Raw genomic sequence first — 19,672 nt, 5'->3', positions numbered from 1 at the left:
AAAGTGTGTCTATCCCCTATGCCTTCTTTGAGGTTACCTTTGCGCCTTTTGCCTTTTCTTCTCTTGTTTCCTCCGTCGAGTCCGCATGTTTGAATTTTCTTGGATTTATTTTTGCTTACTTTTTCCTTATATTGCATTAGGGTTAACAATACCCCCCTCCTAATCAAGTGCTAATCCTATGGCACTTGTGGGTCTTTGTTGGTGAGGGCTCGGTGATTGAAGGGTTGTCATATGGCTGATGACGGGGGCTCTTGCGGGGATTTGACATGAAAGAGAAGCATGTTAGAATGGTCGAGGCTTTGGAGACCAAGGGTATATTGGGAGGTTGACGGGGGACCTTCGAGGTCGATGGTTGGTCACATTCGTATTTACCTAAAAAGTAAAAGAAAAGTGCACTACCTAGGGGTTGTGTCTACCTTACCGTGTGGTGCATTGTGTCCATGCTAGTGGAACTAGGAGTTGGGTTTAACCACAAGCAAGCTTGAGGTGCTATCCCACACTTGAGGACCTAGTTCATACATAGGGGAGGTGCGATGAGTGTAGCTTAGGGAGACAGGTCTAACAAGCGTGAACTCCCTAGGTATGTCCTGCCCTTAATGTGCTCTAAGCATGAAGTGGGAAACAAAAGGGGCTAGGGGGTTAGACACAGAGCTGACTGACCGAGGCCATCGAACGCACCTAACTTGAAGACCCCTAGGTGCAATGATAAGATGTATTATTTTCTTTCATTTTTTATTTTCTTTTTTGTTATTTTGCTTTTTTCTTTTATCTTTTCCTTCTCTTTTCTTTTTGCTTTTTTTTAAAGATAATAAGTATGCAAATAGCTAGTCCTCATGATCGTGATCATGGGAGAATGAGGCTAAGGACAAGGGACTTGCCAAGAAAGTACTTGCCCTGCATGTATCCTTTTAAGTTTATACATACGTTAAGAGGGGTACTGGATAAGAATGGATGGTTGCATCTAGTGAAGCGGCTGTCATTCATGTCCTCTAAGAGGGCCAATCAGAAGGATGGAAGGAGGGCGGCTCGCATCATTAACCTAGCCATGGCGTAGTTATTTATGCTGGCATTTAGATCAAAAAATAGGGGCAATAGGCAGTATTCTTGTGGTGTAGGGTCATGTTTAAGTAGTACTCTAAGTAGCCTAAGATAATTACAGGTTGTGATGAAGGCGAGATCTAGGCAGGTTCCATAATTCATCCTCGTAAAAGATAAGGGCTTCTTCTAGCTTAGCATTTACATTGTATATTTTAGGGAAATCATAACTGCCTTGGATGTCGAGGTTGAAGCTCACTCCTACCCTTCTCAGATATGGTGGCATGTATTTTGGGTTGTTTTTCTTGAAGGGTAGGGTGTTACGAAATGACATCCAAGCGTCCATGTTCTGATACCAAATTCTTCTTCTCCACTTCGGTTGGGATTCGTATCCCTTCACAGTCCTGGGCACCTCCATAACTTTATTTTCCTAGTAATCCTATGCTTCCGTCCCCCCAGTGTTGGATTCTTCTCTCTCTCTCTCTCTCTTAGTTCCACCTGTCTCCACGCCTTCTACCCATGTTGATCACCTCCTGCACCACTTTGGTTGATAGCACTCTACTCAGTGTAGAGGGGAATCGAAAGGTTGGCGACTATTCTCTTTTTGCTCCCACAATGCAATCTCTACATTCCAATTGGTAAACAATCTTCTCTTTATGGAATGGGCACTTTTTGGGGCTACTATTGGTTGAGCTCTCAACCTTCTCCGTGCTTGCTTCAACATCTTCATTATCTTCTTCTTAACCTCTGCTTTTCTTTCAGTAGTTGTGTCCACCTCCTATTGTGCTTCTAGTCATGGAGAGGGAGGCTATGGGACCTGCTCCTCGTCTTGTTGCCCCATCTCGAAATCTAGCCCTACTTCTGGAAGTGGCACTTGTTGCTCTCTTTCCCTCATGGGTTCTTGTGGTTCTTATCCCTTCTTAAAGTCTAACAACTCCACTTCTTGGGCAGTCAACCCTATCCTTAACAAATACTCTCATTGCTCCTGTTGGCTCAGGCTGGTTCCCGCTCCTTGTGGTTGGACACACAATCCATGCCTTATGGTTTTGTGGGTGATCTCCAGCTTCCTCTTTACAGTTTCAACGTCCTCCTCCTCTTTTGACTGTGTGACGTCCAAGATGGTGCTGAGGAAGGCACATGATCGGGCTTTCAATATTGTTTCTTTGGGCTAAGACCGCTATCATTGACTCTTGGTCTCTCCACTTTTGGGTCACTTTTTCCTTCTCCTCCTCCAAGTACTTGATTTCTCTTTCTAGTCTTTCTTGCTCCTCTAACTCCATTAGCAGTCTATACCTCATTTCTTCCATCTCTCTTTGATGCTCTTCTCCTACCTGAGCTCTCTCTACTTCTACTATGAGCTGATCCATGGCTTCTTGAACTCTTCTCGTCCACCTTGTCAGGTCTTCATGTTGCACGATAAGTAGCTTGTACTGTCTTTATAAGCCAATTAGCTCTTGCATTTCTTTTGCGAGCCTTTCTTACCACATGTCTTTGTCTCTTTCTTTGGCCTTGAGCTATACCTTCAACTCATTGATCTCTATTTGATAATCAGTCACTTAGTGAGTCCTCTCCAGTTGAAAGGTTGCCAATGTTTCCCTTTCAACTTTCAACTCAACCATTATTGTTTTTGTTTCTTCTTTAGCCTTCTCTAGCTATGAAAGGAGCTCTTTGACGTACTCATCATAGCACACAAATGGCCGCACTATTGTAGGGATGGACATTGTGGATGCCTCTATTTTTTGCTTCTTTGGGTCTTGTCTTTATTTGGCATTTGCAGTTGCTAGTCTCTTTGTTTCAATTGTCGAGGTTCCTCCACTTGAATCTGGAGCTACCTCTTGCACTTTATTTACAAGAAATTGCACCCAAGCCATGAGATTACTCGCATCCATCGTGATTGAGGTGCCTTGGGTGGGTGTGGTAGTTGGGGTAGTAGGCACGAGAACAGATGGAATCAGGCATAACGGGTTCTTACCCTTGCCTTTTGTTACTAGTGGTGCTGCAGTTTCTAGCACTTGGGTACTAGTGCTTGGGCCTTCTTCTCCTCGCGGGCTCATGACAGCTAGCTCCTCCTACCTGGAAGGCTACTCTACCGACATGCCTAATGCTTGAGCCATGTCTTCATATTCCTTTTTGCGTAGCTCTTCTGCCTCTCTTCTTTTGCTCTCCTCTATCTTTTCTCTTCGGCTCTCTTAAACTCCTCTTGTATCCTTTGCAATTTGCCTTCTTCTTTCCTCTGTCTCTCTTCTTCAACATTTTTTGACTCTTTTTGTGCCTTCTGCAAGTCGGCCTTATCTTTTTTGTCATTCTCTCCCTAGCTTGTTGCTGCTGCTTCTAGGGAGTCTTCTTCTTTGGCTTTTTAAGCCCTCCTTGTTTGGATTGTGTCTCCTATTCTTCCTTCTCGCTTATTGTTCTTTTGCTAGACTGTTCCCGCTCATGAGGCGGTGTCCTCTCGGGTGTCTCTCCTACTTCCTCTCACCTACCACCTCTCCCATTGCCTCTTGGATGAGGGCAGTTAGTACTCCATCTAACCCTAATGAATGAAGCTTTTGAGGCAAGTTTCTTTCTTTTTGTTCTAACTTTTGATGTCGGGGACTATGCTTTCAGATATTGATGTTCACCATAAATTATTTTCTCAATTGTAAGTTTTTCCTCAATGGGGCTTTTTCTATCCAGAATGTCACAATCGTAAGTTTTTCCTTGACAAGGCTCTTTCTATCCAGAATGTCATAGGTGAGTTCCAGATTATTGCAAGACCAAAACAATATTTAGATTTCAAGTATAAAGGTGTGAATCTGTTTTCTTAGGTTCAATAAGAAAATGTGATCTTCCCTCATATCAAGGTAGTCCACATATCTCCGAAGGAGAGAACTAGTAACTCAAACAATGATATTGTAACAAACCTTTTGTATATCAATTGTTACCAAGACATATTGGCTCGATGATTTCAAATTAATTTGATGCTCATGTACTTTGAAATACGATTTGTATTATTTAAGGGTGGCCAATGACCAGGTGGTCAGATTGACCAAAAAGCTCATATGACTAAGACTTAAGGGTGGCCAATGACCAAAACGCCCTATAATTATACTTGGGTCATCATTGATAAGATACCCAAGAGAAATCAAAAGTTTAGTCGCATGGTCAGATTGACCAAAAAACTCATATGACTAAGACTTTTACACTCAAATAGTCACATTGACTAGAAGCCCATATAATGAGTGGTTTCAAAAAGTGAAACCAAATGCTCACGATTGAAGAAACAAACTATGAACTAGTGAAACTATATAATGAAGCTCTTCAAACCCTAAATTTGGCGACTCTTAAAATTTACCAAGACATATTGGCTTGATGATTTCAAATTAAATTGATGCTCATGTACTTTGAAAGGCAATTTGTCCAAAAGGAGATGTCTATGCCATGCTCAACATGAACAAGGATTGAATCCTAACAAATGATGGCATCCGTATCCAAGATATCCCTGACCCTGAAGTGAGCCTTCAGGCCAAGGCCATCCACACATTATTTTCAAGCCACAGGTACAACTCACTCATGCACAAGATTGTTGGAGTGCCTTTGTTGGAGAGCCTGGCAGCACATTCACCCCAGCTGAGATTGACTGGAATGGCTATATGTGGAAGAGGATCTATCAATCTATGCATTGATTGTAGTCGATCTCCTGCCCAAACTTCTCACATGCTTTGCTAGGTTGCATTATTTTATGATTCTTCTAGTTGCTTCCTCATTGGCTACCACCTTGTTGACGTTATGGATGGTCAAGAACTTTAGCTGATTGTAGGCCCAATTCTCAAGGGCCATGTTGTATCATATTTTCTCTTCTTTCATGAACGGAAGTCGATGGGCGCGGTCTTGCTGTCTTGCCATGTCTAGCTCCTATCGTAGCACAACGAGCTTCTATTAGTTCATTTGCAAGCTCATTTTCTCCACAAGAAGACAAAGGGATTGTAACATAATTTTCACTTCAAGGAATTCATTTATTCCAAGCAAGCATTTTCTCCTTATTATTTTTAAGTATAAAATCACTTTTTTCTTCTTTCCGCTTTTAGGTTTTAGTTTTGAGGTTCTCTTATTGTTTCTTTTTCCTCTTCGTACTTGTTTTGTTTTCTTTTTGGTGTTTTGATTTCCAACTTATCCCCTCCCCCCGAGAATGATGTGAATCCTTCTGAGGATTACAGATTGAAGGGTTAAGGGCATTCAACGCATACTTAGGGTGCTTTGCTTCCACATGAGCCAAGCATTAAGTGTGGGTTGTACTCCAAGTTAGCATAGTAGTCTATGTCAAAAGGTCGAATGCCTAACTATAAAAGCATTTAGGATGTTGTTTGATCAACCAACAAAACCAATGGTATTTTTCCAAACAATGCAAGAATAGACACGATAACATTTCATTTGCGTATTTGCTCTCCTCCTTGGGATCTAAGAGTGAGTTTTGCTTAGTGCTCCCTTCTTTTGCCTAGGGTGCATGTCAAGGCTTCATACAGTCATTATCTTGTAAGATACGACCAAGGCAGTACTAGAGGATACTTATCCTTATTTTTTGATTGAGCATCCACTATTGTTCTCTGGTTCAAATTCCAACATTTACCAAAAGTTTACCTAGTCTCCCAGATTGAAGTTTTGTACGAAGCTTAGTTAAGTCAATCTAAGTTTCTAACAGGCCGTTCATATCTTGATCTAAATCTATTAAGTCTTTAAGTAACTTTCTAGAATTTCTTATCTCCTGATTCCATGACCAAAATCGTTATGCAATCCTTTTGCCCAACAAGAGTAACTCTATCAGAGGTTAGATAAATGCGAAGAATCCTAACTTGCTTAATAGTGGACCCATTTCCTATAGGTAATTGCATGTTCTTCTATGGAAACAATCTTGGAGATTGTCATCTTGGTGACCTTTCTAAATTATCATGAAAGAAAAGACCAATGTGCTTAAGGAATTTGATTATAGATAATATTTTGATTATCTTAATAGCAATTTTACAACTATCGCCTAGGGTTTATGGTGCCACTTGAGGATGCTTACAATATCCTAGGTGAAATGAACCTTTTAACTTAGATTAACCTATCCACCCCATTGGGTACTTATGATTCCATTTAATCACAACCAAGTATAAATTTTACATTGTTAATTACAGTTAAGTATTGATGCGCTTGTCATACATGGACAAGTACGATTTTCCTTTTCATAAATTCAACTCTTGCATGCAAGTATGCATCCTACAAATTATAAAGATGGAAATTATCCCTTTCAATGACCTATTCTCATGTGATGTAGTATGGAACCTAATGTATCTCATGCGGGAATCAAAGCAAGCATCTATCAAATTGGAAACATATTACTTATGTCCAGTACCATAGTTGGATTGATAGTGATGCCCTCGCTCGAAGCTCCGTTGTTGCTGATTGTGAGATTGCCACCCGCACTTGTCATTCTTCATTTGGGGGCCATTCTCGATCTTCCTCACTTTAAGGCCAACCCCCTCGTAGGGACTTCATTAGCCTCTTGCTCAAGAAGAAGGGCAGTTGGGGGGAAATTAGGCTCATGGGGTAGTGAATAATCTCGCGGGTAAGGGAAAAAGGATGTGTGTGTGTGGTCACCCTCTAAGGAGGGGAAAAGAAGGAATCTTTTAAAACATTCTCTCTCTCTCTCTCTCTCTCTCTCTCTCTCTCTACCATGCAGTGTATCGTTCCTCCTCCTTACGATGGGGGGTCATAACGAGAGGGAGGTGGGGGGAAGTGGAGTGGTGGTGGTGGTGGTGTCTCACCACTCACAAATCCATGGCGGCGAGGGGGGGAGAGTTTCTAGCTTGTAGACTGGGCGAGGTGACTAGGGGATTGGTTGATATGCCCAAGGGTGGGTGGTAGGCCACATGGCCTCCCCCTCATTATCCTCATCATCATCTACTTCGTTGTTGTCCTCCTCTTCTTCCCCTTCTTCGTCATCGCCATCTCCTTCCTCCCCTTGCCACCTATTTGGTGACGACAAGGGGGGAAGATGATGATTTTTTTTTGAAATAATTTTAATTATTTAGGGGGGGATTCCTATACGAAAGGGAGGGAATATTACAATGTACCACAAGGTAAGATAGACACACCCCCTAGGCAGTGCACTTTTCTTTTCCTTTTTAGGTAAATGTGGATGCAAACAACCATTGGCATTAAAGGCCGCTGTCAATCAGTCAAAATACCCTCGGTCTCTACAACCTCAACCATTTCGACATGTTCCTTGGATCCAATCCCCACAAAAGACCCATCATCAACCCACAAGGTAAACCCTCAATCACTCGAGCCCTTACCCACAAGTGCCATGGGACTGGCACTCGACTAGGAGGGAGGTTAAGAGCTAGATTTTAAGACCTGATTTGGACCTGTTTTTGAAGCAATGGAGCCCATTTTTGGAGTCGAAAAGTGTCCGAGAGGCATTAAAGAGCTAATTTTCATGAAAAATCAAAGAGTGGCAGGTGGTTGAGCTAGATTTTCCAGATGCATTTCGATGTCAAGAATCCAGCGCAAGTCTCAGTTCGTCGATCGAAGGTCGTTTGACCCCCCATTTAATCCCCACAAGGTTTGGCATTATAAAGCATCTATTGGATCTAGGAACCATAAAGGGCGCGACAAGGCCCAAGTTTACAGATTTCGAAATCATGAAGCCAGCCATCTAGTTGGATTGTGAATTGGAGCCCGTTTGTACCCCCAAACAGGCCGCAAACCCTACGACGGGAGTGTGAAAGTAGTTTGTACCCCCAAACAGGCCGCAAACCCTACGACGGCTGCAAACCCTACGACGGGAGTGTGGATATTTTATAAATGAAATGAAATGAAACTCTAAATGAAGAAAACATGCAAAAACATGTCAAGATACAGGGAGGGGGTGTTTTTTTGATTTGCACCCCATTTTTTGGAAATTTGTGTCTCTTGGGTGCTCAATCATGTAGAGAGAGAGAGAGAGAGAGAGAGAGAGAGAGAGAGAGAGAGAGAGAGAGAGAGAGAGAGAGAGAGAGAGAGAGAGAGAGAGAGAGAGAGAGAGAGAGAGAGAGGGAGGGAGATCCCTAATCTATGCAAAGAGTGCAAGATTTTGATGGTAACCATGTGTAATATGATGAAGGAAATGAAATTTTGATTTTTAGTCTTTCTCTCTCCTCTTATGGGTTGTTCATATGCATCAATGAAAGAGAAAAGGGGTAGAGGTGACGACGATTTTGAAGCAAACGATGCTAATGGAGCGGTAGATGATGTAGATCGGGGCTGGAGAGCACCTCAATGGCAAGAGGGAAGCATCAATGGCCTCTCAATCTCGGTGCGTAAGTGGCAATCCTATGAGCAGTGATAAGATGCCTCTTGGGGATAAAAAGATTCCACGCCTAGCAAGTTCCATCAAGACTTGCAATAGTTTCACAAGAGGTAGTTGTAATGGCGGCACTGATAGGACCATAGGGCCTATGAGTATGGATAAGCGTGCTATGAGTGGTCCTAGTTGTACTGCTAGTAAGGATCTTGAGAAGCCTTTTCAATTTATGGATGAATCATGCTTTCGAGTAGATGCTATTCTTTTTAGTAAAAGCATGGTTCTTATGGCTAAGCAGTAGAGTGGACAAAGGAAAGGGAAGACATCTCATATGAAGAAGATGTAGCATGCCCAAGGTTCACCTATGCTTGATGGAAGTCATAAGGATGTGAGGCCATCTAGCTATAGCAATAAGTCTGCTTTGAGTCCATTAGACCAATGTGGCAAAATGAGGCAGTCTAAGGATATGAAAAGGAATATGAGATGGGTTTGGAGACCCAAAATTTATAAATGTGTGGTTGGTGTGCCAGATGAAAGGCCAAGAATTCCATATGGATATGCCTTGACGATTTCCCAAGTGGATGAGATTAACGGACATAATGACACATCTAACAATATGCACAGCCCTAAGCTGCATCTAGGTGATGGGCCTAGGGTTGAAGTTCTACCTAGTTTGGGTTGCAACATTGACCTATGCCAAAATCCAAACAGGGAAGGTTCGAATGAGCACAAAGCTGTGATTCATGAGCCCAATGAGGTCATTCATTTAGCTCATAGTACCCAAGAAGAGATGGCCCTTATTACTGAGATATCAGTAGAAAGGCTTGGGCTAGTGGATCTACAAAAGCCCAAGATCAAGCTTTGAGCTGACTTGCATAAGTAGTATGTGGCTAGCCCTCACATCTCATGATATCTTTGGTCTCAGCTAGCTAGATAAGATGTAGTATATATGCCAAAAAGACCATCCATTAGATGTAGCCAAATGAGCTATTTTTGTTAGGCCAAGAAGGCCATTTGTTTGTTTAGTGCGGGTGCATTTTACGGTTTTCTATTTTAGTGCTATGCTAGATAGATTACATGGAACCTGGGGGAGCCTTTACTGTGCCAAAGTTTCTTGTGCCCAATCCAGGTGATATATATTTTTTTATGAGTACCATTCTTTTATGTTATATATGTCTGTGTACTTGTGAGGGATTTTGTTTCTTGTTGGGGACCGATAATCAAGGCATGAAGTCCTAGGTTTAGGTTAGGCATGTTTGAGGGAGATCTGAGTAGTCGTTGCCTCCTGTAAGGGCATTGTCAGGCATTAAAAGACTTATTTTAGAAGGCAGTCCTAGTGACCCTGTTGTGGTAACCTGCGAGGCGACTGATTAGGAGTTTTTATTAGTTGTGAGGCAGTTAGAAAAGCCTGCCAGAAAAATTGATGATAAAAAGAAGAAAAACTCCAAATATCTTAAAGAAGGGATTTTAACCCCTCTAAAAATATAAAATAAAAGGAAAAATTCTGAGTGAAGTGTCTATTGCCTTGCAAAGACTAGCTAGGTTCCTGGGGACGAGTCAGACCACCCAGGGCCGATGCCTTGCCCTTCCTTGGGGTGATGTCTTGCCATGAAAGATAAATAAGGAAGGTTGGAGCGAAAATAAAAGTGAGTGGCAGATGAAAAGAAAAATGATTAAGTGACACCTTGCAAGGGCTTGGTAAGTTCTTGGGTGTTGAGATAAGACCTGAGGCCGATGCCCTGTTCTCCTTGGGTCACTACGCTCAACTCCCTCCTGTTTATACGCTCAAGTATGTAAGAATTAAAGCTAAAGGAAAATGTATTGGATAAAAATATTTATTGCACAGGTTATAGGAGTCCTCGCCTAAGAGGAGCTCCTAGTTAAGTTGTCCTCAGTCAGACAGGTAGTTCAGACCACTAGTTAGGATGACCTCTCTGATAGTTCTTTTTAGCTTGGCCGTGTTGGAGCAGTCGGTTAGTGACTAGCTTTGGGCTTTTTGTTAGATTGTGCTAGGCCTACTCCTCGTGGATTTCATACCTTGGTTTTTGATAGGGGGTAGGGTGAGAGATGTGATGTGTTTTGTTGTGTATTTTTCTTGTATGAGCTTGATGCTCTTTGTGATTGTGTTTATGTGCAGGGTTGTTGGTGGGATTCGTCGATGGGCTGAGTCACCCTATCCCATGGTCACCAATGAGAGCTGGATTTTAGGACCCTATTCGGACCCATTCTTGAAGCATTGGAGCCATTTTTTGGAGCCAAAAAGTGCCCGAGAGGCATAAAATAGTCAAATTTCATGAAAAATCAAATAGTGGTGGATGGCAGAGCTAGAGTTTTTCTAGATACATTTCGGCGTCAGGAATCCAACGCAAGTCTCAGTTCATCGATCGGAGGTCGTTTGAACCCTCATTTAATCCTCGCAAGGTTTGGCGTTATAAAGCAGCTACTGGATCCAGGAGCTGTAAAGTGCGCAAAGAGGCCCAAATCTATAGTTTTCGATGTCACGAAGTCAGTTGTCTAGTTGGATCGTGAATCGGAGTCCATTTTCATTCCTAAACAAGTCGAAAACTCTTTCGCAATAGTGTGAAAGTGGTTTTTATAAAGTGGACATTTTATAAATGAAATGAAATGAAACTCTAAATGAAGAAAACATGTCAAGATGCAAGGAGGGGGCATTTTTTTATTTGCATCCTATTTTTTGGGGATTTGTGTGCCTCTTGGATGCTCAATCATGTAGAGAGAGAGAGAGAGAGAGAGAGAGAGAGAGAGAGAGAGAGAGAGAGAGAGAGAGAGAGAGAGAGAGAGAGAGAGAGAGAGAGAGAGAGAGAGATCTTTGATCTATGTAGATAGGGCAAGATTTTGATGGTAACCATGTGCAATATGATGAAGGGAATGAAATTCTAATTTTTAGTATTTCTCTCTCCTCCTTCCTCTCTCCTCTTGTGGGATGTTCATATGCATCAATGAAAGAGAGAAGGGGTGGAAAGTGATGATGATTTTGAAGCAAACGATGCTGATGGAGCGGTAGAGGACGTAGATCGGGGCTGGAGAGCGTGTCAATGGCAAGAGGGAAGTGTCAATGGCCTCTCAATCTTGAGATACACGTCTTGAACACGCAGGTTTCTATGAGTAAGTGTTCTTTTTCTTTGTTTGATGTAATTGAAAGAAACGATTGATGATGATTGATCTTAGTTGCATATGCTAAATTATCTCTGAAATAAAAGAAAAATACCAAAAAGTTCTATGACATAATAATTTTTTCTCAAAACATGTAAAACTCGCAAAGTACGATTTTTGAAGAAATCATGGAAATTAGGGGTTTTAGCGAGTGTTTTGAGTTTCCATGGAATAAAAATAAAAATAAAAATGGGACAGTGTACTTTTGATTAGTGAGAGCTCACAATTTTGATTTTTTATTTTTTTTGAAAAAATATATTGAGAGAAATAAAGATATAAGTTTTTTTAGATTTAAAAAAAAATATGATCCATGTTTGTGGATGTGTGACAAGGTTGAGGCATGAGGATCAAGCCTCAACTCATCCTTGTTTGTATGTTTTAGTCTAGTTTTTATTACTTTCTACATGAAAAGAGACATAAAAATGAAGCTTACACCTATGCAACATTGCAAAACCTAACCGGTTTAGGGGAAAAAAGAGATTATAAGAGTGAGAGGTTATTAGAAATACATAAAATTCTGATTCATTTGGTTTATGCAAAGCATATAGGTCAATAATAATCTAAATTTGAAGAGATTAGTAGCACGAGGAAACTCGGTGCTCTTCTCTAAAAACGTCGCAATAACACGCATGCTAAAAATCATTAAAGGATTGTTTTGCACACCACGTGGCTGATTTCTAATCATAAAATATTTTTGCACAATGGTCATACGCTTCTGCATTTTGTATGCCACATGGTATAAAACCTAGATGTATAGCACTTGATTGCTAAATAAATGACCAACGTGGAGTGTGTGAGGATTCCTAGGCTGTAGGATAGACGAGCAATTCCTTGGGGTAAGTTTAGTGAGGAAATATCAACTCTTGGATCGTTCAATATGCAAAAGAGTGGAGCTTATACGTTTGTTCTTTATGTTGGAGCAGCACATGAAGAGGCCAATCCCTGAGATGTAGGAGAGCTATAGTGGGGTCACTGCATTGAGCTGGAGGAGGTTGCCTCCCCATGTTTGAGCTGCGTGGTATATTATACCAAGACGTATGGGATCTCCCTTTGAGGAGTGAGGAAGGGCAATGGTTGGATTACATTCCATTACAAATGCAATATCTCTAGTAGCGATTAGGGTAGCGTACCCTCAGAAGCTCTTGGCCGGAGGTTGTGTGGGGTTGTTTTGTGAGTGTTATAGAGGCCCCAACTAGTGCCCATAGCCAGTGTCAAGCCCATTTTAGGTCTCAACAGAGGTAATGTGATAGCCCATATAGTCTAAAAAAGAAGACATCCCAAAAAGGAAGACCAAGGAAGCCCAAATCGAAAATGGAAGATGGCCCCAGGTGAGAAAAGTGAAAAAGAAGGCAAGCTCAAGAAAAATGTAGAAAGTGCACAATAATTAGTGTACTGAATATTCTAGCAAGGTGCATTGAATATTCTAGTGAAGAAAGGGTAGGGTGCAATGTAATTTGTTTTGTAAAAGAGCGCCACACTCCCTTTTGTGCAAATTGTTAATATAGAAGGGCATGGGCAAAAGAACCGTAAAAAGAGGAAATGCATGAGGAAAGAAGAGCTTGGCTAAAATGGCTGGTCATGTAAAAAAAAAACATGGGTGCCCAAAGGGATGAGGGCATGTATAAAAATTAAAAAGTGAATAGAGAAGCTTATTCTTTGTGTGTGGCTAAAGTGGCTCCCTTCTTCTCTTCTTCTCTTCTCCTTGTGCTTGTGCTTGTGTTTGAGAGAGGGAGTGTGAGGGAGTGAGTATGTAACATCTTCTCTTCTCCTTGCTTGTGCTTATGCTTGTGTTTGAGAGAGGGAGTGTGAGAGTGTGAGGGAGTGAGTATGTAAGGGTGAGGGATAGTGATGGAGACGCTCTCTATCTTCTTCTCTATTCTTCTCTTCTCTTGTCTCGTGCACCCGACTATGGAGGATGGAGCTTGGAGATAGAGGATTGAGCTTTCTTGAGCTCACATCTCGGATCGTGGAGCTACTGGAGTGCTTGTGGGAGGAGGCTACTCAATCGAGAATCAAGATAAGCTCACTACACTTGTATAATTGAGAGTGCATACGGCTATGTGAGAAGTAGCTATAGCATTCGACTTGAAATGCTTGAAGCAATAAGCGGTCCATGGGTCTTGGCCTATAATGTCTATAATGTCTTCTTTTCCTCCTAAGTCTCAAGTATGAGTTTCTAGCAATACCTTGGTTACACTCTCGGTGGTTTGCTAGCATTGAGACTTGGCAGGTTGTGACAAGTCACGACCCGCTTCCTTAGACTTGGTTGTAGGTTTATCTATTGGTGGCTTTACAAGCTTTGGTGGAGCCACACTGCCCTTATTCAAAGTTGTCACTATGCATACATTGCCGATGGCAAGGTGAATGTTTTGTGACTCATAATCAACATTGTAATGTGTTTACTTTTTAAATGCGCATCTTAACAATGATTCCTTATCAACATCCTTTGTGTTTGGCAACACATAAAAGACCATCACTACAAGATATAGGCCTCATACTAACGTTCAGTGATGAAAACGTTCACCAAAAAAATTGTCCCCATTGTCGCTAAACATATTAGTATTAGCAATGCCATAGAACCGTCGCTATCGGCGAGCAACACATATAGCGATGCAAATAGCGACAGTTTGTGACGTAAACTGAGGCTAATAGCAATGGTTACAGAGAATTTTTTTTGGTGGCATAGCAGCTTGTATTTGGGCCATACAAAAGGGTTATAGTAAGGTATACAATGGTCATCAAAATGAAAGCAAAGTGTACTTGAATCCATAAGAATGATACATAAAATAAATACAAGATCGATTAATGAAAGCGCTTATGGAATCATGGCAAGATACAAAGGATGATAATAACATAGTGCATAGAAAATGCCTACATAAATCACAGGACCAAAAAAGAAGAGGATGTGCGCTCCACGGATCTAAGCATGAGCTATCAATCCTTACCATCCGAAAGCTCGTCCTGCTGCAAAGGAGTATCAAACAGACTCTACAAAAAAAGAAATAACTATACATCAGTCCACCATACAATAATGCATTTTAATTAAAAAACTACATACAAGAAAGATGAGTGACTTATTGGGCCACCACGTGTATACAATCTATCGACCAATGCAGTGAAACCGTATCTCTCTACATATCGAGTCTCTAGGCCAATGGAATCGTGGTTTGTAATGGAGTGCTACAAAGAAAATAAAATACAGCTGTTAGAAACATGATTGTCAATACAACCGATATTACAAAAAAATAAGCGAGAAGAACAAAAGAAAAACTTACAAAGTCCTCCAGATAAGTCCTGTGGCCGCCACTCCCAAGATGATGGACCACTCCTACCTCTAGTCATGCCCTCGCTGTCTCCAATGTCCTAGAGAATCTGTAGCCTCCTCCTTGAGTCGGCGCCAATCATCTACGTTTAGCCACTCGCGCTTTGAGGCTCCACTCTTAAGTGCCTTGCGTGCGTCTGATCATTTGTGTGATATGTACACACGCATGCACTCCATCATCCAGCATGTGAAGAACGTATCTGCTATGGTGGGTATCGAAAACTCCTCATGCAAGGATGCTACTATGTATTCCTTGCTCCCCTCTGGTATATTCTTCCAATGATCCAAGTCGTTGTGGCAAAAAACTTGTTGACACAACTCTCTCGTACGAGCTATCATCCTCCTTCCCTCATCATTCATGATGATGGATCCTGTCCTATCATCTACAAGGTATTCATACCCCTCTGGGGTATGTCTAAGATGTGTCCTCTCCTACCTGCGACCACGCTCTTGGATATATCCAGGAGACCCCTATACATCTGGTGTACCCATGGGGGTAATATCTCTCAAAGTAGCACCCATAGGGGTGCCATCTACGGACGGTTGAGAAAAAGCTAGAGTGACTGGAGTAGATGTCTCCACAGGTGATACAAATCCAACAGAACGATGAGACAGAGACACTGCGTCGGTACCTCCACAACAACCACATGAGCTACCCTCTCTCAAACTTGCGCAAGAGCGAGGAGTAGCACATGTATCTCAAGTCGACTACGGGCTCACCGCATCTACGTCTCTGTAGCATTCCCTAGAACCACTCCCTCCATCCAACCCAAGTTTGGAGCGTCGACTTCGTGTATTGGAAACTAAAGCATCAGAGCATGCCAAAGTATATCTAAAAAAAATGCATGATGGTGTTCAAGACAGCTCCTGGTCCACCATATCTTTGAATCAAGCCATCTGATCTGGAGACATACATGTGAAGATCTCCTGTAGCTCCTTGTCGCTCATCCCTCGACTCATTGTGCTATCCAAATATCCACAAAGGTCACCTACATAGACAAAAATTGATGTTAGCATAATCAATATAAAAGATTCAAGTAAAACACGATAATGTAACTCTTTAAAAAATGAACTTATTTAAAATGCATATTCTAGAGTACCATTATAAGTGATTCATCAATTATTGACACAACTCCGCATACATTGGAAGGTCGATAGAAAGGTTACCAGAAAAGGACGAGTCCACCTCGTTCTCAAAGAATTCTTGGCCTCCTGTCTTTCCATCATTGTTACCCAATTCTGCCTTCTCTACATGCTCCAAGCTTTGGGCAACCTCCACCCCTTGCAATATTGACCTCTCTATCTGCATACTGTCCTCATCTATGCTGGGAACATTGCTTTCATCATATACTCTCACACTTCGGGGAGCTGAAAGTACAACATACCACCATTGAGGTCGTCGGGGGTTTGGATAAAAAATTACCTATTCAAAATCACATGCAAGAGAAATTTAACATTTGTGATATATAGTCGTAATAAATTTTTAAAAAACATGAGTTCATGCACCTGTTCACAATGGGCCGACAATACAAATGTATCGCACAAATCCATCCATCTTTTTTCGGAATCTATTATGAGAAATCTAGATGGACCTCGTCGAACAGTTGCCTCGGCTCCTTCTAGTACCACTTTGAATCACTGCAAATCAAATAGGATCATGGAGAAGCTACGGAAATCCAATGTGATAATACTTTGTAAGTTTCCAAAATACTCCATCTCTTCTATAACAGTGTTTGGATCCGTGGCTCGCCATTGGCTCTCTTGCTCAAACTTTCCCATGACACCACAATCCGTTGTGGAGCGCATTTTGTCGATATGCTCCACATAATAATGTCATCCGTACGACCATGCCGCACTGTATATTTTTTACTGTATATTGAAACGGTTAATTAGTTGTCACATATAAAATCTAGATATAACAGCTTATAAAACATGTGGTCACCTTTGGACTACATCCCCTTGAGAATTCTCACTCCTCAGTAGAGACCTCCACCCCTTCGGCTACGATCAAAGCTCCATGCAACCATCACATAGATATAAACCGCGACATCTCCTCCATACCTTCGAGATATCGAATCGATCGATGGCGCGTACTATGCTGAAATTCGAATAACACTTCTTCTCGATCTTTCTTAGCTTGTTCATACCTAGCGAGTCATGTCTCCATGGAGGCATGGTGCAATATACAAAAACGATTCACTTTATTCTCCATTGCAGCATCCATCCTTTTTTCTATTCCATTTCCAACCACCACATCTCCGGTCAGAGTCTATCATCATCCTTTAGCAACCATAGCATACTATTGTCTGAATCTAGCTTTGGTAGTATGCACTAACGCCTTGGACACCAACCAACCTTCAGCTATGCTACCTTCTGACCGAGATCATTATCGCACAAAGCCTTTCAGGGTTTTCATGAAGTGCTCCAAGAAGAACATCCATCTTGCATGGACAGGTCCCGCAATCTCCACTTCATCTACAAGATGCACCAAGAGGTGGGTTTGTATCGTGAGTATGCTCGTGGGTAGGTACTTCTCAAAGAGACAGATCGTCTTCACTACTCTTCGCCTTGTGGATTCAATAAAGGATGTCTTGATCTCCTTTTGTGAGATCCATTGCACTAAATTTGACAACCTGTAAATAGCCCTGTGTATTTTTGGAGTGAGTCATCATGTAATCGTAATCGGTAGTATAAATTTTCACAAATGAAGAAGCATTACGAACAATGACTACACTCCAAATAGCAAAATACATAGGTCATTTACAATAATCCATTCGTAGTACAAACCTGGCATATCTTATGCCAATCATGGGATTTTAGCCCTGATAATTGGTCGTCTATAGAAAACGCGGATCTGAGAGAATGCATCATACCCGTCGAAGTGTGGATAAACCTCATAATTTGCTTCATAAAGCACTCTTCTTTACTGGACAAAACCTAAGGAGTGTGAGGTAGTTGCAAGTGACTACCCATCAGCAAAGTGCCTCCATCTTACCTACCTCCTTCAAATCCATTTGTGCCCCTGTAGTGTCTCTCTTTCCTGTGATGTGGTCTCATAGTTAGTTGCCCACATTCTTGAAAATCTGCATGGGATCCAACAAGTGGTTGATTTATAAGTGGGATCCAACAAGTGGTTGATTTGTAAGTGGGTCCAATACAACAACTCGTAGAAATCTGAGAACCGTCACATTTCATTTGGATGTGACTCCATGTGGACCATTTTCAGCTCGTACCAGCTTTGGGCATTCATTCGTGCTGGAGGTCATCCAAGAAAACCTTTTCTCAGTTCATGACCCTCTGGTAAGAAATCAATGTATCCTTGATATATCATCTTCTTCATGGTTCGTGACCTTTGGAAGTCTAATTGTGGCCCACACAATGGACACGCATGATAACCTAAGGTAACCAGACCTGTCCCAACACCTCTGTCCTATGGCTCTCCTCTTCTTGTTCTTATTCTTGTTCTTGTTTGCTTGAGCTTTTGCTTGAGAGAGGGAGCGTGAGAGTGAACGCTTGAAACAATAAGCAGTCCATGGGTCTTAGCGGTTGAGTGAAAGCTCCCACAGAGGCCAAATGAACATCATCATGGGGGCCATCTCTCTACAACAAACACTGCATGCCTCACCCCTCCCCTTCTCGTCATATGTGCTTGATGACCTGTAAACCCCCCCATGCAAATGGTTTTATCCTGTATCAAGGCCTAATCCTTGGTTCGTCGCATTTTGCAGGTCCCCCTACGTGGAAGACATGGAGCGCCTAGGGAAGCTGGCATGTAAAGACGCTCTCCGCTATCGAAGGGAACATGCAACACAAGCTCCTCTGCCAGTGGGCTACGTACCTACCCTCAAAAGGTATGCAAAGAAATGAGGTCCCAAGCGACACCGCCCCAGACGTAGGCCGAAGAATCCCCAGGCCAGGGGAGTAGAAGCTCAAAGAAGCACATAAGGTGTGGCAACACTGGTTGTGCAAGCCCCCAACAGACGCTCAGGCACTAGGTGCTCAAAGGCAGAAAGGGCAGCTCGAGACAAGGAAGAATTCGATGCATTGTTCAAGAGCATCTTGGAAATGGTTGCGGCCAGAGACTACACCATTCAGGTCTCGGCCAACATCTTCCTTGCCCAACCTCACAAGAGCCCCTCACCAGCAAAGCCTCAGTCGCCTGACCACCCGGACTCACCCCGCCTCGTGCAAATCAAGTAGCCCCTATGATATACAAGCAACTTAACAAGCCATCCTACCATAACTTTTTGTCTTTTGATGGTTAAAGGGGCCAGCTTCCCACTTGTACACATTTCCCTTACCTATTGCTAATATATGCTATGACTTTAACAAGCACTGGAATAGGCATCGCAATCAGCATCATAGGATTTTGAAAAAGTTATATCTTGATATGATTGCATTTGTTCGTTGTACTTGACGCATGCGACTTGCATATACTCTCATGAAGTGACAAGTGGATGCAGGATGACACAGGTTTTCATGCAAATGTGTTCAATGCCCAAGTCACCGCAAGACCACCAACCTCACAAAGAACTGCAACAAAGCCATGTTGTCGAACACGAAAAATCACCCTTGTGAGTGCCCACATCGCACGAACCAAAGCATAGTCATAAGCTGCGCTCTCTTCCTGGGTCAAACTCTACAGTGGGCTCACGACAGTTGTTACCTCAATTGTACCAACATCGCATGTCGCAAAGAGGTTTGCAGTATCTCAAGTACATCTCCCTATCTCAACAACTGCTTCTCTAACAACGAGGCTAGGGCACCATCATCACTGTAATATCCATTTCCTGAGCGTTCGAAGCTTGACATTTCCCAACCCATTGAAAGGCTGATAGCCT

This window comes from Lygodium microphyllum, chromosome 7 (assembly GCF_053477565.2).
Source record: "Lygodium microphyllum isolate KBCC chromosome 7, Lygodium_microphyllum_v1.1.10, whole genome shotgun sequence".
In the NCBI taxonomy this organism is placed as follows: Eukaryota; Viridiplantae; Streptophyta; class Polypodiopsida; order Schizaeales; family Lygodiaceae; genus Lygodium; species Lygodium microphyllum.
The sequence above is the reverse complement of the archived record's forward strand: the minus strand, read 5'-3'. Positions refer to the sequence as shown.